This window comes from Bombina bombina, unplaced genomic scaffold (genome assembly GCF_027579735.1).
Source record: "Bombina bombina isolate aBomBom1 unplaced genomic scaffold, aBomBom1.pri scaffold_2234, whole genome shotgun sequence".
NCBI lineage: Eukaryota > Metazoa > Chordata > Amphibia > Anura > Bombinatoridae > Bombina > Bombina bombina.
In genome coordinates this window covers 14,769-37,314 of record NW_026512385.1, presented here as the reverse complement: position 1 = coordinate 37,314, position 22,546 = coordinate 14,769, and the positions used below count along the sequence as shown (strand labels likewise).

At 40.5% G+C, this 22,546-nt stretch overlaps 1 long non-coding RNA gene across 1 annotated transcript; it reads right to left on the bottom strand.

Moving 5' to 3' along the window:
- Nucleotides 1-1,359: 1,359 nt before the first annotated feature.
- On the bottom strand, nucleotides 1,360-1,883 carry LOC128644267 (uncharacterized). The gene is made up of 3 exons (XR_008399969.1): nucleotides 1,783-1,883; nucleotides 1,646-1,703; nucleotides 1,360-1,483 (listed from the first exon to the last, which is right to left on the bottom strand). It is a non-coding gene; the product is annotated as an uncharacterized LOC128644267 (long non-coding RNA).
- Between the last annotated feature and the right edge of the window lie 20,663 nt (nucleotides 1,884-22,546).

Sequence of the window (22,546 nt, the reverse complement as noted above, 5' to 3'; positions counted from 1 at the left end):
AACAGAAAGAGCAGAGATTTGACCTTTCAAGGAACTTGCGGACAAACCCTTATCTAAACCATCCTGAAGAAACTGTAATATTCTCGGTATTCTAAAAGAATGCCAAGAAAAATGATGAGAAAGACACCAAGAAATATAAGTCTTCCAGACTCTATAATATATCTCTCTGGATACAGATTTACGAGCCTGTAACATAGTATTAATCACAGAGTCAGAGAAACCTCTTTGACCAAGAATCAAGCGTTCAATCTCCATACCTTTAAATTTAAAGATTTCAGATCCTGATGGAAAAAAGGACCTTGAGACAAAAGGTCTGGTCTTAACGGAAGAGTCCACGGTTGGCAAGAGGCCATCCGGACAAGATCCGCATACCAAAACCTGTGAGGCCATGCCGGAGCTACCAGCAGAACAAACTAGCATTCCTTCAGAATCTTGGAGATTACTCTTGGAAGAAGAACTAGAGGCGGAAAGATATAGGCAGGATGATACTTCCAAGGAAGTGATAATGCATCCACTGCCTCCGCCTGAGGATCCCGGGATCTGGACAGATACCTGGGAAGTTTCTTGTTTAGATGAGAAGCCATCAGATCTATTTCTGGAAGTTCCCACATTTGAACAATCTGAAGAAATACCTCTGGGTGAAGAGACCATTCGCCCGGATGCAACGTTTGGCGACTGAGATAATCCGCTTTCCAATTGTCCATACCTGGGATATGAACCGCAGAGATTAGACAGGAGCTGGATTCCGCCCAAACCAAAATTCGAGATACTTCTTTCATAGCCAGAGGACTGTGAGTCCCTCCTTGATGATTGATGTATGCCACAGTTGTGACATTGTCTATCTGAAAACAAATGAACAACTCTCTCTTCAGAAGAGGCCAAGACTGAAGATCTCTGAAAATTGCACGGAGTTCCAAAATATTGATCGGAAATCTCACCTCCTGAGATTCCCAAACCCCTTGTGCCGTCAAATACCCCCACACAGCTCCCCAACCTGTAAGACTTGTATCTATTGAGATTAATCTAGCACAAACTTACTTCACCACCTCCATCGGAGGCAAAGTTTGTAAAACTGAATTGTGGGTGTGGTGAGGGGTGTATTTATAGGCATTTTAAGGTTTGGGAAACTTTGCCCCTCCTGGTAGGAATGTATATCCCATACGTCACTAGCTCATGGACTCTTGCTAATTACATGAAAGAAATGCTTGTTATATGCTATAGGTCTAAGTCAGATAACTGTATTTGTTCAATTCTTAAAGGGATATTAAACAATATATATATATATATATACATATACATATACATATACATATACATATATATATATTTTCCCAAAATGCTAAACTGTGTTTAAATAAACATTGTCGCGTGTAGTTTACCAGTTACATCCTCCTCCTCATTTTGACCTGTTTCCCAAACTTCTGGTTTGCCCCCAAAGCCATCATTGACTGTTGGTTCTGTGTAGTCTGCAGGATTAAAAGTTCTGGAGAGAAGAAGAAAAAAACAAGTAAAAGATTTGCTTGTCTCCCACTTTAATTCATATTTCCAGAATTAATTCCCATTACATTTGAGAAAATATCTACACATGGACAGCAATATGTTTCACTCTTGAAAATGCAAGGATGCAGCAAGGAAGTGCACGTACCCCATGCCTTGTGCAGAAAATCTTCCAGCAATTCTGCCCCGACCCCGTCCTCCAAATCCTGTCATGAAGAAAAACATATACATTGAGGTGCATGTTAACCATTAAGTGGAGGAAGAAAATAAAAACCCAGTTCGTACCTCTACCACGCCCTCTTCTGCCACGTTCAGAAGGTCTATCACTAGGTCCATTGTCCACACCATTTTCTTCTGTTCTAACTGCTCAGAAAGCAGAAAAAGAAGCAAACGTACTTAAGTTATAAGATCTGACATCATAGAATCATGGGGAGTTTTTTTTTTTTTTTTTTTTTCTGTCCCCTTAAAATATTACAAAGAAAAACTGATAATATGAGTAAATTAGAAAGTTGTTTAAAATTGCATGCTCTATCTGAGTCATGAAAGTTTATTAAAGTGATGGTAAATTTCATACTATAAGAATTGCAATGAAAAATATATTAGTCTGCAAGAAAAAACACAATCATTTTTTAAAAACATAAATTATGCTTACCTGATAATTTTCTTTTCTTCAGATGGCAAGAGTCCACAGCTGCATTCATTACTTTTGGGAATTCAGAACCCAGCCACCAGAAGGCAAAGACACCCCAAAGGCCCAAATACTCCTCCCACTTCCCTCATCCCCCAGTCATTCTGCTGAGGAACAAGGAACAGTAGAAGAAATATCAGGGTGAAAAGGTGCCAGAACAAAAATTACGGCCGCCCCACATAAAAACACGGGCAGAGAGCTGTCAACTTTCTCCATCTGAAGAAAAGAAAATGATCAGGTATGCATAATTTCTGTTTTTCTTCATAAATGGAAAGAGTCCACAGCTGCATTTATTACTTTTGGGAAGACAATACCGAAGCTATAGAGGACACTGAATGCTAAAAACAGGAGGGTACAAAATGCGGCCCATTCTGAGGGAACCAGGCCTGAAACCACACCACCGCAAAAATCCTGCTTCGTCCGAAGCCAGGAAAACATATGAAAAGGAAAAAAAACACACACCGTTATAGAGAAAGGGGAACAACCAAAAACTCCCAAAGGGGAAAGGACATGAAGGAACAAAGGATTCCCGGAAGACCCTAAAACAGGGTGCAATAATATCCAAATAGAAATGGAAAACCCCAAAAAGCGAGCCAAGCTCACATGGACCCTAAAAGTTCCTGAAACAAGGGAAGGCAATGCCCAGACCCCAAACTGTACAGAACCACAAGGTTGAGACCGGGAATCCGAACAGAGAAGAAAACTTCTCTGAAAAAACAGAGCAACCGCCCCGAAAAAAACAACTGAAACCGGAGTCCCAAGTCAACAGTAACTCAGAATATCGAAATATTCCCAAACAAACATGTGCATCAAACCCAGAGAAGCAACCTTTGAACACCACACGCCGAAGATAAATAGCCAACACCAATCAATAGACTGCTAACTTCCATTAATTAGCAGGTACACTGCAGGTTATTCAAAGCCGCAAGGCCTACCCACGTCTCTGGAACGAGGAGCTCAGATCCTCAAAGAGGCTCATCATACCTCAACGATCCGAGGATAGACAACATATCTCAGATCCTATTCCAACACCGGACCCAAGTAACCTACAGGTCTGAGAGACAGGGGATCAGAAAGGACCCCAACCACCAGCCCCCTGATAAAAGGGCGGAATGGGATGGCCTCAGGCACCCCAAAAGAGCTTGGGAGCCTTCCAGAAGCACCTACAAACACCTGCACGTCCACAGGTACTACCAAGGAGAACCCCATAGAGACAAGCGTAACTATAAGATCCAACTTGGAACACACTCTGCACAGGAAAAACCACCCTGTTCCAACCCCCTGCACACAGGGCAGGGCAACCATCCTCCAGATGGAGGCAAACACCCCCCCCCCTACCGACAGGGAAGGGCACAGCTAAAGAACAGCACTCACAAGGCCAAAGCCATAGTCTGAGCTGAATGAAATCATCCAGGCACCACTGGAATATGAAAAGGGAACTTCCCAAGACGGAAGCACATACCGTTCAAGAACAAGGCAGGCCCTGAGGAGCCTGAACACACAGAACTCCTGGCAAGCTGCTAGTAGCTCAACTAGCAAGACTATAAGATATAGTCTACGTTCCCCAAAAAACTGGAGCTCCCGAACCAGCTATAGGATCATAAAATTCCGGAAAAATAATGCAAGATAAGTTCATGAAGAAAAAGTGCCCGCACTCACAGCAGGATCCAGGTAGTGAAACAATGGAGCTAACCCCTAATCTGACCAGCTGGCTTAGGCCCAGAAGATCCAGACAAACATAAGGCCCGAGCCCCAGAATTGTTTAAACCAACAATACTCAAGGAAACACCATACCCCGTCTGAATAAAATAGACTACACAGAGGATAAGACTAACCCGGCGAACGGGTCTAGGACTCACTCATAAATCCAACCCAAGGGGAAGGCAACACCCCTTACAGAAGTCCAACTCCGAAAGAGCTAGGGCGCGACAGAACCACAAAGATTCTAAGCCCAACAGGTGTACAACACCCAACTTCTAGAACCAAGGGGAAATATCAGGGACAAAGTCACCCGAAGAGCGAGTTAAAAAAAGGCTAGTCTCCAAAATCTCCTCCGAGTACAGAGCCAGGACTATATCCAAGGAAAAAGAATGCATAGCATCCCAAACCACCGGAAACAACCCCTAAACGGAGCCAGGATAAGGAGACCACATAGCCTATAATTCCTAATAAGGAACAACCAACTTCCAGAGTAGGAAAGACCGCAAGGCCCTCCCATAAGGCAGCCTAAACCAATAATGAGAAAATGGGCAACATCCAGAGCACTCAACCCAAAGGAAGAGTCCCAAAAAGAACAAGTCCAGAAGGACAATTCCAATTGCCCTTAAAGGGCAAGACCGCCCATAGCAGCAGCAAGGAGGCACTAAATCCTCAACCCACACAGGGAAGGAAACACTCAAATCCGGACATATCGGAACCAATGGAGTGTGACACACTTGAACTGTGAGTCTCAGACGACAAGCTCGAAAGGCTGATGAGGACTGAACCAGTCCTCCATGCCCCATGGAGCCTCAGGTCCCCTCAGAATGCTTAGCTGACACTCGTAAAAACAAGATAAGAAAAACACAAATAATAATACAATCATTCAACGCCCAAACCGGACCAGCCAGGCAGAACGGGCGCCACATGTTTGAAATAGGCCTCAAGAAAGCAGGAGCTGAACTTTTAGCCATTAAAATGTCAAGGAGGTAATATTCACCCCTAGGGAGGGAGAAATAAACGATAGACAAACATAGAACTAAACGCGTCACCAGATAGAAGTAACCAGTGCGATTAAGAAATCGTGAGTATCGATTCCAGAAGGAAAAGAAAACACAAGCTCTTTAAATCAAATAAGAGACATCCTCACCGGATTAAATAAAAGGCAACCTGTAGGTTTTTGCTTAAGGAGAACAGACACACCCGCAGGACCAGCCCAACGGAACCCTACTCGTCTAAGCTCAGAATGGAAAGGATGCTCAATCAGACCATAAGAAGATTACGTCATCCCCCTTATATTTAATTCTGTGAGCTATTCGAATTAGAAGACTGAGAACTCCTATATCCATTAAGGATCCTCAAACAATGCCAAAACGTGTCATAGCAGAACACGAAGGCGCGTCAGTTCATACCCAAAAGCACAGCACACCTCCGCCGGAGCCTCAGAACCAGTCACTCCCCCAGAGAACTGAACGGGCCACCCCATGCCTGGGGGACCCAGGTTGACGAAACACAAACATAATCTTAAGCAGACATCTGGAAGCTGCAGATGTGACAACGCAATAAGTATTTCCATACGTAAACGTGCCGCAACCTCCGGAGGGAACAAACTACCATCCAGGGAGGGATAAGCATAATCTAGGTCATCTGCACGTGTAGTAACAGTAAGTGGTAGGGAACTTGCCTCTTGAGAGACAGAATCCCCAGAGGCGAATGGCTCAGGGGCCCCCTGATTCCCGATCCAGAGGAATAGAGCACTTTAAAAACGGCCTATGGAACATAACCGTCATGTGTAATCTGGACCGATTCGTATTCTTCGCAATAAATAGAATCTGAATCTGAGACTACTTCAATCTCAACATCACAGATATGAACACAAAAAAATGAACCAAATTTGAAAAAATCGAAAACGGCACCTTATACCCACAATGGCTGGGGCACTCACCACCAACTATGCACCAGACATCAACGGACCAGAATGCGGAACCGGAGAGTTAAAAACGTGACCACGCCCGGTCACAAGGTAAGCCGTACAGTCCAAAAAAAGCACCCGACTGCAAAGGCCATGTCACTTTCAAGGCCGTTATGTTCCACAAGCCATGAACTTAAGTAACACTATACATAAGCAGGTCGAATCACATAAATATGATTAAAGACCCCCCTGTTCAATAACCCCCCTAAGGAGATATTAACCCACGATTCCAAGATACAAAAGGAGCCTCACTGAGACCCTAATTATAGTTAGTCCCGAAAGGCGGTAGCTTCTCGGGAAAACACTTGTAGTACAATACAATCATGAAGAAAGTAAAATGAAACGATCTTACCGGAATCTACGCCGTGGAACGGGAACAAGGCCCTTCAAGTGTGACAGATAGTAGCATCGCCTCTGCCATGGACTTGAAAGAAGAAAAAACAGGCAGCAAAACTTGTCAACACCGATTGCTTATGGAGCTGTTAAAAATGAGTCGGGATGGTTTCGTAGAAAGACTCTCCCTGCATCTCTGGACTAACTTTCATCCAAGCTCTTACTGAGAGGCTGAAAGGACTACTTAAAACTCCAGACCTATGCTGAAGAGTACTACCCTCCATAAGAGACAATCGTAAACCTCTGACACTTCTCTGCCAACCTCCTGTGATGAAAGACAAAGAATGACTGAGGGATGAGGGAAGTGGGAGGAGTATTTGGGCCTTTGGCTGGGGTGTCTTTGCCTCCTCCTGGTGGCCGGGTTCTGAATTGCCAAAAGTAATGAATGCAGCTGTGGACTCTTGCCATTTAGGAAGAAACAAGTGTATATATATATATATTTTATAATAAAAGATTTATCATCCTAATTGGTATTGTCTGTTCCTCCGCCCCCCCTTATTTGCTCTTTTGGCTGGGCTGTGATGTATAGAAGAGCTCATCCAAGTGGGCCGGCATAACATTGCAATAGAAGCATTGCTATATGCACTAATTTAACCCTTTAACAGATGGATTATAAACAGAAAAGGTGTACATATACTTTAATGGCAAAGATTAAATAAATGGCATTTGAATAGTCAAGGTTTACCATCACTTTAATTCTGACTAGACTATACCTTTTATGTGGTAGAATAAGCACAAGAGAAAATACACAACACTAACTTTCCAAGGAAGGACAGATCTTTCGTGACAGCCTGGACCCCTTGTTTTGGGCACAACAATTTGATAACACAAAGCCATGAGCTTTACGTTCGTTATGCCTAATTGTTTTATAAACCAGAGATACTGTATTGTGACAAACATTCCAAGTAGTGTGTGTCACCTGGAAATATGCTTTTCTATTTTCCTGTCCTAGAACATGTATAATAGAAAGGAAACGATGTTTATTTTCAGTCCATTTATCCTTTCTGCAAGTTCCTCCTTGATTATGTATAAATAGTCTAGCAAAACTTAAAAAACTAAATTTATGCTTACCTGATGTCATTACAATTACTAGTGGGATAGTGAACTCCTGGCCATCAGGAGGAGGTAAAGAGCACCCCAGCAAAGCTGTTAAGTGTAACTTCCATTACCCATAATACCCAGTCATTCACCTGAAGGAAAATGGAAAAAGAAGAAACATAAGGATGATAAAAAGTGCCTGAGATTTACTCAAAACTGCCAAATTACATTAAAAAGAGGGTGGGGTCATGGAAAGAAATTTATCAGGTAAGCATACATTTTGTTTTCTTTCCTATGACATGGAGAGTCCACAACGTCATTCCAATTACTAGTGGGAACCAATTCCCAAGCTAGAGGACACGGAATGAACAGGGAGGGAGAAAAAAGGCAGGAGGACCTAAACAGAAGGCACCACTGATTGAAGAACCTTTCTCCCAAAAGAAGCCTCAGCCGATGCAAAAGTATCAAATTTTGTAAAATTTGGAAAAAGTATGCAAAGAGGACCATGTTGCTGCCTTGCAAATCTGTTCCACAGAAGCTTAATTTTTGAAAGCCCAAGAAGAGGAGATAACCCTAGTGGAATGAGCTGTAATTCTCTCAGGAGGCTGCTGTCCAGCAGTCTCATAAACCAAACGAATCATACCTCTTAACCAGAGGGAAATAAGTAGAGGTGGCCTTCTGACCTTCAAGCTTTCCAGAGAAAACGACAAACAGGGCAAAAGATGCCTAAAGTCTTTAGTAGCTTGAAGGTAAAACTTTAGAGCACGCACAACATCCAAGTTATGCAAAATAAGTTCCTTATGAGAAGAATTAGGACAAAAAGAAGGAACTACCATTTCCTGATTAGGGAGAAAACCAAAGTTAGTATGAAGGACTGCCTTATCTGCATTAAAAATAAGGTACGGGGAATCACATACCAGAGCTGAAAGCTCAAACTCTGCGAGCGGAAGAAATAGCAAGGAGAAACAAAAACCTTCCAAGATAACAATTTTATAACAGGCATTGGCTCAAACAGAGCCAGCTGCAAAACTTTAAGAACTAGATTAAAGCACCAAGGAGGAGCAACAGGATTAAACACAAGTCTAATTTTGACCAGGGCTTGAACATCTTATAAGTCTGCCAGACGTTTGTGCAAAAGGATAGATAATGCAGAAATCTGACCCTTTATAGTACCGACTGACAAAACTTCTCTAGGCCATTTTGAAGAAAGGATAGAATACGGGAAATCCTCACCTAGCTCCAGGAGAAAACCTTTATATTCGCACCAATAAAAGATTTTTAAGCCATACATTATGGTTAATCTTGGATTGCGAGCCTGAAGCATAGAATCAATGACCGCTACAGAAAACCCACGCCTAGACAGAACTAGGCATTCAATCTCCAAGCAGTCAGCTTCAGAAAATTCAGATTTGGGTGGAGGAAAAGACCCTGAATTAGAAGGTCCTTCCTCAGAGGTAACCTCCAAAGAGGTAGAGATGACATCCTTACCAGATCCACAAACCAGATACTGCGAGGCCATGCAGGAGCTATTAAATTAATGATGCTCTCTCCAGTTTAGGATGAGCAATGATTTATGGAAGGAGAGCAAACTGAGGAAAAAGGTATGCCAGAAAGAAAGTCCAAGGAACCGCTAGAGGATCTATCAGAGCGGCCTAAAGATCTCGACCTAGAACCGTAAATTGGTGTTTGACGAGACTTCTTCATATCCAAGTCCGGAACCCCCCACCTGAAGGTTATCATTGAGAACACTTCCAGATGGAGAGCCCACTCCCCGGAAAGAAAAAAAGTCTGTCTGCTCAGGAAATCCGCCTCCCAGGTGTCCACCCCTGGAATGTGAATAGCAGATAGGACAAAAATAGATAAACCGGACAAAAGATAATTCAAAGCAAGTAGTTAAGACATTGAAGATTGCTATGAACGCTAAGATGTTTATCTTGAAGAGAAAACTCCTCCTGAGTCCACCATCTGTGAGCTTTCAAAGAGCCCCAAACTGCTCCCCAGCCTAGACAACTGGCGTCCGTGGTCACAATCACCCAGCAAGGTCTCATGAAGCATGTGCCTCGAGACAGAAGGTCCTGAGAATTCACCACAAGAGAGGCTCCTTTATTGGATCCAGATCTATTTTCTGCAAGAGATCTGAGAGGTTTCTATTCCATTGTTTGAGAATGCAAAATAGAAGATGTCTCAAATGGAACAAGTAAAACGAATAATATCCATGGAAGCAGCCATTAGACCATTACTGACCCACAAATGGACGGCCAGAGAACTGAAGAGAAAATCTAGCACCAAAGAACTCCGTTCCAGAGTCACCTTGTAAGCGAAGAAAAGACAAAGATCCGCAAGGATCCCGCTAAATGAAAAATCCTGAAAAACGGCTACTGCCAGAAGAGTCCCTAGAACGTCCCAGCGGAACAAATAATATAGATAGATAGATTATAGAGATATTATATCCTTCAATTTGAGAAAGGAAAAAGTATTAGTGTTAAAAGAACATTAAAGAATTTGACATGGTTCATGAACAATACATGTCACAAATAGTAGAAATTCCTTCTCTGACAAGGGAAAAAAATAATATGCTACGATTACGGCTTCAGTGCCGAAACATGTCAGCAGACAGTCACTAGAGTGAAGCTATCTCCACTCACTACTACGCTTGAGTATTCCTGTATCCCCGAGGGGAAGATTTTACTTGCAAATAAAGAAAAACTACGAATCTATACCTGACTGTTTGTGCACCTCATTTGAACTTTTGTACATAAGGGAAAAAATAGATTAGTGACCAAAGAACACTAAAGAATTTGAAATGTTACATGAACAATACATGACAAATATTAAAAATCCATTCCCTAAGAAGGGAACAAAATATATTCGTGTTCCAAGCACACTAGAGCTGCAACAACTAATCGTTATAATCGATTATGAAAATAGTGGTCAACGAATCTCATAATCGATTAGTTGGTTTGCAATTAGTTGGTCTGTGCACGGCACCAGCTGCTTCACTCCAAATGAGCTCCTGCACATGGTATTGTGTTTTTTGGTTATGCCCTTAGCCTAAAGGATGTCTACAGAAGTTTACTTTTCACTTTTTAGGACAGTATAAGTTTACAGCTACTCCTGGCTTATGTGTAACCCAGAAGTAATAGGAGTCATTATTTGGATTGTTTATATTAAATCATGTGATTTGGGACTACACTTTGCATGATATAGTGCTGAGCTTGCTATTTATACCTAGCTCTAGATTGATAGGACTTGTTATTTGAATTGATGTGCACCATTATCTGTTTGTACATTGACTAGCGGATTGTTTGATATTGCTAATTATATGTACTGTATAGATAAAGGTGTATGGCTTTGTCCTGTTATTGATATAAAGTGCTTAGCACTTTTTTTTTTTTTTTTTTTTTTATTTATAATAAATTTTGATATGTACCAGATTCAACCTCTAAGTATATATCTTATTTTTTTGAGTGGACTAGATATTTTTCCCCAACCTTATAGATATTCAAGGTATTTTTTTTTAATTTTAGAATGAAGTCCAGGCTTACTTTGTTAAGAGGCCCCTTGCCAAGGTGGAAAACACTTAGCATTGGTGAAGAGCTAAAAAAGGTTAAATATCCCACTTTGGCGAAATTGGCAAATCCCTAATTATACATCTCAGACACCTCAACACCATCTGAGCGTCTGCTCTCTGCTGTAGGCAACATAGCTTGCAAAAATACATTTTGACATGTTGACATTTTTGCATTTCAATGCAAAGTTCCTGAAAGAGTGAATAACAATGTGATTAAACAGTGATATTTTACCTCTGTAGTTCTACCTCTTTTCAAACAGTTTGTAGTTTTGTTTTGCTTAATTAAAAAAAATTCTGCCGGGGGCGTGCCCAGGCCATGGCCTAAGATGGCTGCTAAACTGGGAGCTCTGTAAATAAAAATTGCAATCCGCCTTGTAATTAGGTTATTTTGCATCCATCCAGAAAAAATGATTATGCAGTAGATAACGCTTTGCTAGACCGGAATATATTCATATTGTGAGAAAAGCTTCCCAGACCGCAGAGTTCTCTTGGCGGCCTACAAGGAAAGGGAACTCAGCACCCCCCGGGAACCGGAGTAAGCACTTTGCCGCTGAATTCACTTGCTAACCTGTAAACAGCAGTTTACACCTTCATTAAACTACCATGGAGGAGCTCTATTTCTTTATTAAAGGCCTGATGGAGAGGTGGGAGGAGCTGATCTGCAAAAGAATTGACCGACTTTCCCTGGTAGATAATTCAACTGATTGCAGTGAAGCATCGCAAAGTAAACCGCGGAATATCCCATTACACAGACCGAGGTCTAAGGAAGACAGAAGGCGAGTACAACACATACCTGAAGGCCCTTCTCCTTCCTGAGCATCAGAGAGGCGTGAACTAGGGATGTCCAAGTGTGATGGGACAGATTGCAGACTTAAGGAGATTTCTCGGCGCCTCTTAGCTAGGTGTGGTCAGCGGAGCTACTTACATGTCACTGCGGAGAGAGTCGCTCTAACACTCTAGCTGGAAGAAGAAATAGAAACCGGGGAGCAGTGGCAGTCCAAACTACACTGTGTGCAGAATTATTAGGCAAATGAGTATTTTGACCACATCATCCTCTTTATGCATGTTGTCTTACTCCAAGCTGTATAGGCTCGAAAGCCTACTACCAATTAAGCATATTAGGTGATGTGCATCTCTGTAATGAGAAGGGGTGTGGTCTAATGACATCAACAACCTATAACAGGTGTGCATAATTATTAGGCAACTTCCTTTCCTTTGGCAAAATGGGTCAAAAGAAGGACTTGACAGGCTCAGAAAAGTCAAAAATAGTGAGATATCTTGCAGAGGGATGCAGCACTCTTAAAATTGCAAAGCTTCTGAAGCGTGATCATCGAACAATCAAGCGTTTCATTCAAAATAGTCAACAGGGTCGCAAGAAGCGTGTGGAAAAACCAAGGCGCAAAATAACTGCCCATGAACTGAGAAAAGTCAAGTGTGCAGCTGCCAAGATGCCACTTGCCACCAGTTTGGCCATATTTCAGAGCTGCAACATCACTGGAGTGCCCAAAAGCACAAGGTGTGCAATACTCAGAGACATGGCCAAGGTAAGAAAGGCTGAAAGACGACCACCACTGAACAAGACACACAAGCTGAAACGTCAAGACTGGGCCAAGAAATATCTCAAGACTGATTTTTCTAAGGTTTTATGGACTGATGAAATGAGAGTGAGTCTTGATGGGCCAGATGGATGGGCCCGTGGCTGGATTGGTAAAGGGCAGAGAGCTCCAGTCCAACTTAGATGCCAGCAAGGTGGACGTGGAGTACTGGTTTGGGCTGGTATCATCAAAGATGAGCTTGTGGGGCCTTTTCGGGTTGAGGATGGAGTCAAGCTCAACTCCCAGTTCTACTGCCAGTTTCTGGAAGACACCTTCTTCAAGCAGTGGTACAGGAAGAAGTCTGCATCCTTCAAGAAAAACATGATTTTCATGCAGGACAATGCTCCATCACACGCGCCCAAGTACTCCACAGCGTGGCTGGCAAGAAAGGGTATAAAAGAAGAAAATCTAATGACATGGCCTCCTTGTTCACCTGATCTGAACCCCATTGAGAACCTGTGGTCCATAATCAAATGTGAGATTTACAAGGAGGGAAAACAGTACACCTCTCTGAACAGTGTCTGGGAGGCTGTGGTTGCTGCTGCACGCAATGTTGATGGTGAACAGATCAAAACACTGACAGAATCCATGGATGGCAGGCTTTTGAGTGTCCTTGCAAAGAAAGGTGGCTATATTGGTCACTGATTTGTTTTTGTTTTGTTTTTGAATGTCAGAAATGTATATTTGTGAATGTTGAGATGTTATATTGGTTTCACTGGTAAAAATAAATAATTGAAATGGGTATATATTTGTTTTTTGTTAAGTTGCCTAATAATTATGCACAGTAATAGTCACCTGCACACACAGATATCCCCCTAAAATAGCTATAACTAAAAACAAACTAAAAACTACTTCCAAAACTATTCAGCTTTGATATTAATGAGTTTTTTGGGTTCATTGAGAACATGGTTGTTGTTCAATAATAAAATTAATCCTCAAAAATACAACTTGCCTAATAATTCTGCACTCCCTGTAGTGTCAGCTCAGAGGTTGAGCACAGTGGTGGATCAGGCTACTCTACCTAAATTTGCCGTCCTTGTTTGGAGGGAAGCGGCCAGCCTTCTGGATTGGGGCGGCGAAGTAAGTCCACATGATCAGCATAGTCAGCTGAATGTGCAGGGTAAGAGTGGGTCCCGGGCGACCAGGCAAAGCTTGAGACTGTGTACAGTGATATGCCTGGGAGGTCTCACGGATCCTGTTTTGTCTCCATCTACCGTCGGAGCCTGGGGTGTTCAGCTCCTACTAGGAGAAATTATACCAAATCGTTTGGATAGTACAGGAGTGGGGTAGATGTCATCCACGAAAATGTAGCAAGCACTGTATATACATTTTCCTGTACTTAAACCCAGGGCCATAATGGCGGCCTCACTTCTTCCCCATGTTATGGCGGCCATGTTATGCTGCATATTATTTATTTCAACTAAGGCTTCAAAGCTACAGCTGCCTCTTCAGAGGTTCACGGTTGCATTATGACTGATGTTTATGTAAAATAGCACTAAAGTGGTGGGTTTCAGAGTTGTATTCTAGTTTGGAGTTGAATGTAACCCCTCCTATTGGGTATAGAGGTAAGGTGAGGTCCGAATGTGGCCTATAGTATACTGGAGGACAAATTAAAAGGCTTACTGATTTGCACTTATATCCTTGTGTCTTCTCAACTTTGCAAATTAGGATGACATAGTTATTGTATCCTCAACTTAGTTACAGATGTAGATTTGTGAATAGTTGTTTAAGGTATAATCATTTACATTGGGTGCGTGTATAATTTGAGGCTCTAAAGAGGCCTATAGTAATTGCTAGGGTATACTAAGAGATTCAATACAGCACCCTACTAATATATCCCCCAACACCTACCCCTTATTTATATTTAATACCTATGGTCCAAGAGTGGACACAAAAGTTTACCTGGGGTATGCTTTACCATAACTTCTTTATATTTTAGGGGGTTTCTTGTGTTGTAATTATATAAACCTCCTTTGTTATGTACATAGCTGCAGAAGGCCCAAAAGAGGCCTCAATATGGTTAGGAGGCCAGAATACAAATCATTCTATTTAATCCCTCACATGGTGTACCTGGGTAACGTGCTGCCCAAAAGGGGCCTAGAATATTTTAGAGGGCAAAATAAGAGGTTGTTCAGTTTGCACCTTAAACATTTCCCTAAATTCTGCACTATTTGTAACTCCTTGCATTAGGTGTATGTGTAACTTGAGGCTCTTAGTAGCCTATAATATTTTGGAGGGCATGTTGATATGATATAATGTATATCTTACTTTAGAAATGTCTAATTCCAACCCTGTTGGCAGATACCTGTATTATATTGCGAATTTTTGGCGCTTATCACTCTTTGTATTGTTCAAACCTCAATAAAAAAAAATTAATTATAACAAAAAAAAATTCTGCTGCTTAAAAATTGGACAAACAGTTGTGTTAATGTAAAGTTTTAGTCTGAAGTTTAAATTTGTAACTCAGTATGTGGATTTTATTTAAAATATAGGAAACAATTATTGATTCATTTTTTATCCGATTAGTCGAAAAAATAATCGGCTGATTAATCGATTATGAAACTAGTTAGTTGCAGCCCTAAAGCACACTAAAAAATTTTGAATGATAGATGAACCATACATGTCACAATTTAGAAATTACTTCCCTAAGAAGGGAAAAAATATAAAAGCTCAAAAACACTAAAGAATTAGAATGTTATATGACCAATACATGTCACAAATATTTAAAAATCCTTCCCTGTGACGGGAAAAACATATATTAGTGTTCCAAATTCTTTAGTGTGCTTTGAATGGTACATGAGCAATACATGTCACAAATCTCGAAAAACCTTCCCTAAGAAAAGAAGAAATATATTAGTGTTCAAAAACACTTAAGAATCTGTAATGTAACATGAACAATACATGTCAAATATTAGTAATTCCTTCCCTGTGAAGGGAAAATGATATATGTGTGGAGAGGCATGTCCCAAATTTTAGAATTCTTTCCTGAGAAGGGAAATATATATATACATACATACCTAAAAGACCTAATTTGAAGTCATAAATTTTTAATCTGCCTATACAGATATATAAATCACATCTAGTCCTCAGAAGGGCCATGTAAGAGCAACCTTCTTACTGCAATAAGGTGGCATACAACATTTTCCAAAGAAAAGTCTGACCGTAATTCATTAAAGGGATAGTATACACTAATTTACATATAACTGCATGTAATAGACACTACTATAAAGAATAAGATGCACATATACCAATATAAAAATCCAGTATAAAACTGTTTAAAAAACATAATTTATGTAAGAACTTACCTGATAAATTCATTTCTTCAATATTGGAAAGAGTCCATGAGCTAGTGACATATGGGATATACAATCCTACCAGGAGGGACAAAGTCTCCCAAACCTCAAAATGCCTATAAATACTCCCTCACCACACCCATAATTCAGTTTTAACGAATAGCCAAGTAGTGGGGTGATAAAAAAAAAAAAAGTAAAAAACATCAAAAAAGGAATTGGAAATATAAAGGTGCTTTATACAAAAAACATAACCACCATAAAAAGGGTCAGAGAAACCTCTATGACTAAGCGTTCAATTTCCATACCTTCAAATTTAGCAATTTGAGATCCTGATGGAAAAATGGTCCTTGAGACAGAATGTCTGGTCTTAAAGTGGCCAAGGACTGCATACCAGAACCTGTGAGGCCACGCTGGAGCAACCAGAAACACAAACTTATGTTCCATGATGATTTTGGAAATCACTCTTAGAAGAACTAGACAGATAAGCAGGTTGGTAAAACCAAGGGACTGCTAACGCATCCACCGACTCCGCCTAAGTATCCCTGGACCTGGATAGTTTCTTGTTTAGATGAGAAGCCATCAGATCTATTTCTGGAAGACCCCACCATCTGAACAATCTGAAAAAACACATCTGGATGGAGAGACCACTCCCCCGGATGTAAAGTCTGACGGCTGAGATAATCCGCTTCCCAATTGTCTATACCTGGGATACGTACCACAGAAATTAGACAAGAGCTGGATTCCACCCAATCAAGTATCCAAGATACTTCTTTCATAGCTAGGGGACTGCGAGTCCCACCCTGATGATTGACATATGCCAGAGTTGTGACATTGTCTGTCTGAAAACAAATGAATGGTTCTCTCTTCAACAGAGGACAAACCTGACGAGCCCTGAAAATAGCATGGAGTTATACCAATATTGATTGGTAATCTCGCCTCTTGAGATTTCCAAACCCCTTGTGTTGTCAGATTTCCCCAGACAGCTCCCCAACCTGAAAGACTTGCATCTGTTGTGATTACAGTCCAGGTTGGACGAACAAAAAAGAGGCTCCTTGAATTATACGATAGTGGTCTAACCACCAAGTCAGAGAAAGTTGAACATTGGGATTTAAGGATATTAATTGTGATATCCTTGTATAATCCCTGCACCATTGGTTCAGCATACAAAGCTGGAGAGGTCTCATATGAAAACGAGCAAAGGGGATGGCGTCCGATGCTGCAGTCATGAGAGCTAAAACCTCCATGCACATAACCACTGAAGGGAAGGACCGAGACTGAAGGTGCCGACATGCTGCAACCAATTCCAAACGTCTCTTGTCTTTTCGAGACTAAGTCATGGACACTGAATCTATCTGGAAACCTAAAAAGGTGAACCTTGTCTGAGGAATGAAGGAACTTTTTGGTAAATTGATCCTCCAACTATGTCTGAAGAAACTACACTAGTTGATTTGTGTGAGATTCGGCAGAAGGTAAAGACTGAGCTAGTACCAAGATATTGTCCAAATAAGGAAACCGTGCAATACCCTGTTCTCTGATTACAGAAAGTAGGGCACCGAGAACTTTTGACAAAATTCTTGGAGCTGTCGCTTGGCCAAATAGAAGAGCGACAAATTGGTAATGTGTCTAGAAAAGAGAATCTCAGAAACCAAGAGTGGTCTGGATGAATCGGAATATGAAGATATGCATCCTGTAAGTCTATTGTGGACATATAATGACCTTGCTGAACAAAAGGCAGAATAGTCATTATAGTCACCATTTTGAAAGTTGGCACTCTCACTAAACGGTTCAAAATTTTTAGATCCAGAACTGGCCTGAATGAATTTTCTTTCTTTGGGACAATGAATAGATATGAATAAAACGCCAGACCCTGTTCCGGAAACGGAACTGGTATATAAATACCCCTGAAAGCTCTGGATCTGAAACACACTTCAAAAAGGCCTAAGCCTTCGCTGGGTTTGCTGGAACGCGCGAGAGAAAAAAATCTTCTCACATGAGGTCTTACTCTGAATCCCATTTGATACCCTTGAGAGACAATGCTCTGAATCCATTGATTTTGGACAGAATCTGCCCAAATGTCTTTGAAAATGTTTAATCTGCCCACACCAGCTGAGCTGGAATGAGGGCCTCACCTTCATGCAGACTTGGGGGCTGGCTTTGGTTTCTTAAAAGGCTTGGATTTATTCCAACTTGAAGAGGGCTTCCAATTGAAACAAGATTCTTTGGGGGAAGGATTGGCTTTCTGTTACTTATTCTGTCGAAAACAACGAAAACGATTAGAAGCCTTTGATTTACCCTTAGATCTTTTATCCTGAGGTAAAAAAAACTCCCGGTAACAGGTAAAATAATTGAATCTAACTGAGAACCAAATAAAGTGTTACTTTGGAAAGAAAGAGAGAGTAATCTAGACTTAGATACAATGTCAGCATTCCAATATTCAAGCCACAGCTAAGATAGCTAAAGACAGATTTAACATTAATTTTGATGATATCAAAAATAGCATTACAGATAAAATGATTAGCAAGATTAGCATGATCAGGATCTGTTTCCTGTTGCGCTAAGCTTTCCAACCAAAAAGTTGATGCAGCTGCAACAGCAGCCATAGAAAAGGCAGGCCTTAGAAGATAGCCAGAATATAAATACGCTGGGTTAATGTCTTATCCTTTAAATAGGTCTCACTTCCCTTGCACCTTAGCCTATGAATAAGCGCCACTAGGGGGCACGAAAAGCGTCAGGCCTCTGTTCTACTTTCCTCCCCTATCTCTGTGTCATGCCTATCATGTATTTTATATATATATATATATATATATATATATATATATATATATATATATATATATATATATATATATATTTTCATTAAAGTTTATTTATTTTTAATTATATATTTCTTCTTGCGCCTGGTTGTTATAGTAGTGCCTGCCACCCTGCCTTCCCAGTTTGTGTTCTGTGCAGTCACGGATTAGATCGCAGGCTACGGCACTCTGCCAGCTTCTGTCATTGGAGGAATTTACAGCACACATCGGTTCCGGACGCAGCTATACCTCATGAACATACTTTGTTTGCAAGCAGCTCTCTATCCACTTCATCACGCTTGGCAAGCCGTCTGACTACAAACGAATCCTATCATCTGTAAACACACCCGGACAAGCATCTACTGCAAAAACCAAGTGAGTCAATGTTTTTTTGCCCACATTCTGTTTTTGTGAGATAAGTTAACTGTCGGGAGATTGACTAAGGTATGTTTTGAACAGTCCTCAGTCTGAGTGGTTAGGATCATATATTTGTGTACCGGAACAGTCCCTTGACATTTAGCAGGCATAAGTAACATTGGCGCATTAGATAGATGTACTAGACTCTGATACTAACACGGGTATTGTGGAGACTAATGACATGTTTGGCATGCATAACCGGGAGGAATTTTTCAATAAAATATTTTCAAAGGCAGAGAGTGATATTGAGGATTCAGGTATAAAAGTTAATTTTAAAGCCCTACAAAATACTCTAATCTCTGATTTACGTTTGATGTGGGACATTGTGGCATTCAATAAATATGTGGAGGCGGATAGGATCCCTAGGGGTCTTAGAATTAAAAAATAACCTTCATTTGAATTTGATGATCCACCTGATATGGAGGAATGGAATACAGTCCTAACAGAATGCTCTTTTAAACTCATCAAAATTTTGATCAGAGTAAAAGAAAAACATAATTTATGTAAGAACTTACCTGATAAATTCATTTCTTTCATATTAACAAGAGTCCATGAGCTAGTGACGTATGGGATATACATTCCTACCAGGAGGGGCAAAGTTTCCCAAACCTTAAAATGCCTATAAATACACCCCTCACCACACCCACAAATCAGTTTAACGAATAGCCAAGAAGTGGGGTGATAAGAAAAAAAGTGCGAAGCATATAAAATAAGGAATTGGAATAATTGTGCTTTATAAAAAAAAAAATCATAACCACCACAAAAAAGGGTGGGCCTCATGGACTCTTGTTAATATGAAAGAAATGAATTTATCAGGTAAGTTCTTACATAAATTATGTTTTCTTTCATGTAATTAACAAGAGTCCATGAGCTAGTGACGTATGGGATAATGAATACCCAAGATGTGGATCTTTCCACACAAGAGTCACTAGAGAGGGAGGGATAAAATAAAGACAGCCAATTCCTGCTGAAAATAATCCACACCCAAAATAAAGTTTAATGAAAAACATAAGCAGAAGATTCAAACCGAAACCACTGCCTGAAGTACCTTTCTACCAAAAACTGCTTCAGAAGAAGAGAATACATCAAAATGGTAGAATTTAGTAAAAGTATGCAAAGAGGACCAAGTCGCTGCTTTGCAAATCTGATCAACTGAAGCTTCATTCCTAAACGCCCAGGAAGTAGAAACTGACCTAGTAGAATGAGCTGTAATCCTCTGAGGCGGAGTCTTACCCGATTTAACATAGGCAAGATGAATTAAAGATTTCAACATAATATTTCAAAGCTCTAACAACATCCAAAGAATGTAACGATTTCTCCTTAGAATTCTTAGGATTAGGACATAATGAAGGAACCACGATTTCTCTACTAATGTTGTTGGTATTTAATTAAACGATGGTGATCTGTCCACCACGTTAGAGAGTGTCGAACAATCGGTTTTAAAGATATTAATTGATATATCTTCGTGTAATCCCTGCACCATTGGTTCAGCATACAGAGCTGAAGAGGTCGCATGTGAAAACGAGCAAAGGGGATCGCGTCCGATGCAGCAGTCATAAGACCTAGAATTTCCATGCATAAGGCTACCGAAGGGAATGATTGAGACTGAAGGTTTCGACAAGCTGTAATCAATTTTAGACGTCTCTTGTCTGTTAAAGACAGAGTCATGGACACTGAATCTATCTGGAAACCCAGAAAGGTTACCCTTTGTTTGAGGAATCAAAGAACTTTTTGGTAAATTGATCCTCCAACCATGATCTTGAAGAAACAACACAAGTCGATTCGTATGAGACTCTGCTAAATGTAAAGACTGAGCAAGTACCAAGATATCGTCCAAATAAGGAAATACCACAATACCCTGTTCTCTGATTACAGACAGAAGGGCACCGAGAATCTTTGTGAAAATTCTTGGAGCTGTAGCAAGGCCAAACGGTAGAGCCACAAATTGGTAATGCTTGTCTAGAAAAGAGAATCTCAGGAACTGAAAATGATCTGGATGAATCGGAATATGCAGATATGCATCCTGTAAATCTATTGTGGACATATAATTCCCTTGCTGAACAAAAGGCAATATAGTCCTTACAGTTACCATCTTGAACGTTGGTATCCTTACATAACGATTCAATAATTTTAGATCCAGAACTGGTCTGAAGGAATTCTCCTTCTTTGGTACAATGAAGAGATTTGAATAAAACCCCATCCCCTGTTCCGGAACTGGAACTGGCATAATTACTCCAGCCAACTCTAGATCTGAAACACAATTCAGAAATGCTTGAGCTTTCACTGGATTTACTGGGACACGGGAAAGAAAAAATCTCTTTGCAGGAGGTCTCATCTTGAAACCAATTCTGTACCCTTCTGAAACAATGCTCTGAATCCAAAGATTGTGAACAGAATTGATCCAAATTGAAAAAACGTAACCTGCCCCCTACCAGCTGAACTGGAATGAGGGCCGTACCTTCATGTGAACTTAGAAGCAGGCTTTGCCTTTCTAGCAGGCTTGGATTTATTCCAGACTGGAGATGGTTTCCAAACTGAAACTGCTCCTGAGGACGAAGGATCAGGCTTTTGTTCTTTGTTGAAACGAAAGGAACGAAAACGATTGTTAGCCCTGTTTTTACCTTTAGATTTTTTATCCTGTGGTAAAAAAGTTCCTTTCCCACCAGTAACAGTTGAAATAATAGAATCCAACTGAGAACCAAATAATTTGTTTCCCTGGAAAGAAATGGAAAGTAGAGTTGATTTAGAAGCCATATCAGCATTCCAAGTCTTAAGCCATAAAGCTCTTCTGGCTAAGATAGCTAGAGACATAAACCTAACATCAACTCTAATAATATCAAAAATGGCATCACAGATAAAATTATTAGCATGCTGAAGAAGAATAATAATATCATGAGAATCACGATTTGCTACTTGTTGCGCTAGGGTTTCCAACCAAAAAGTTGAAGCTGCAGCAACATCAGCCAATGATATAGCAGGTCTAAGAAGATTACCTGAACACAGATAAGCTTTTCTTAGAAAGGATTCAATTTTTCTATCTAAAGGATCCTTAAACGAGGTACCATCTGACGTAGGAATGGTAGTACGTTTAGCAAGGGTAGAAATAGCCCCATCAACTTTAGGGATTTTGTCCCAAAATTCTAACCTGTCAGGCGGAACAGGATATAATTGCTTAAAACGTTTAGAAGGAGTAAATGAATTACCCAATTTATCCCATTCTTTGGAAATCACTGCAGAAATAGCATTAGGAACAGGAAAAACTTCTGGAATAACCGCAGGAGCTTTAAAAACCTTATCCAAACGTATAGAATTAGTATCAAGAGGACTAGAATCCTCTATTTCTAAAGCAATTAGTACTTCTTTAAGTAAAGAGCGAATAAATTCCATCTTAAATAAATATGAAGATTTATCAGCATCAATCTCTGAGATAGAATCCTTTGAACCAGAAGAGTCCAAAGAATCAGAATGATGGTGTTCATTTAAAAATTCATCTGTAGAGAGAGAAGATTTAAAAGACTTTTTACGTTTACTAGAAGGAGAAATAACAGACAAAGCCTTCTTTATGGATTCAGAAACAAAATCTCTTATGTTA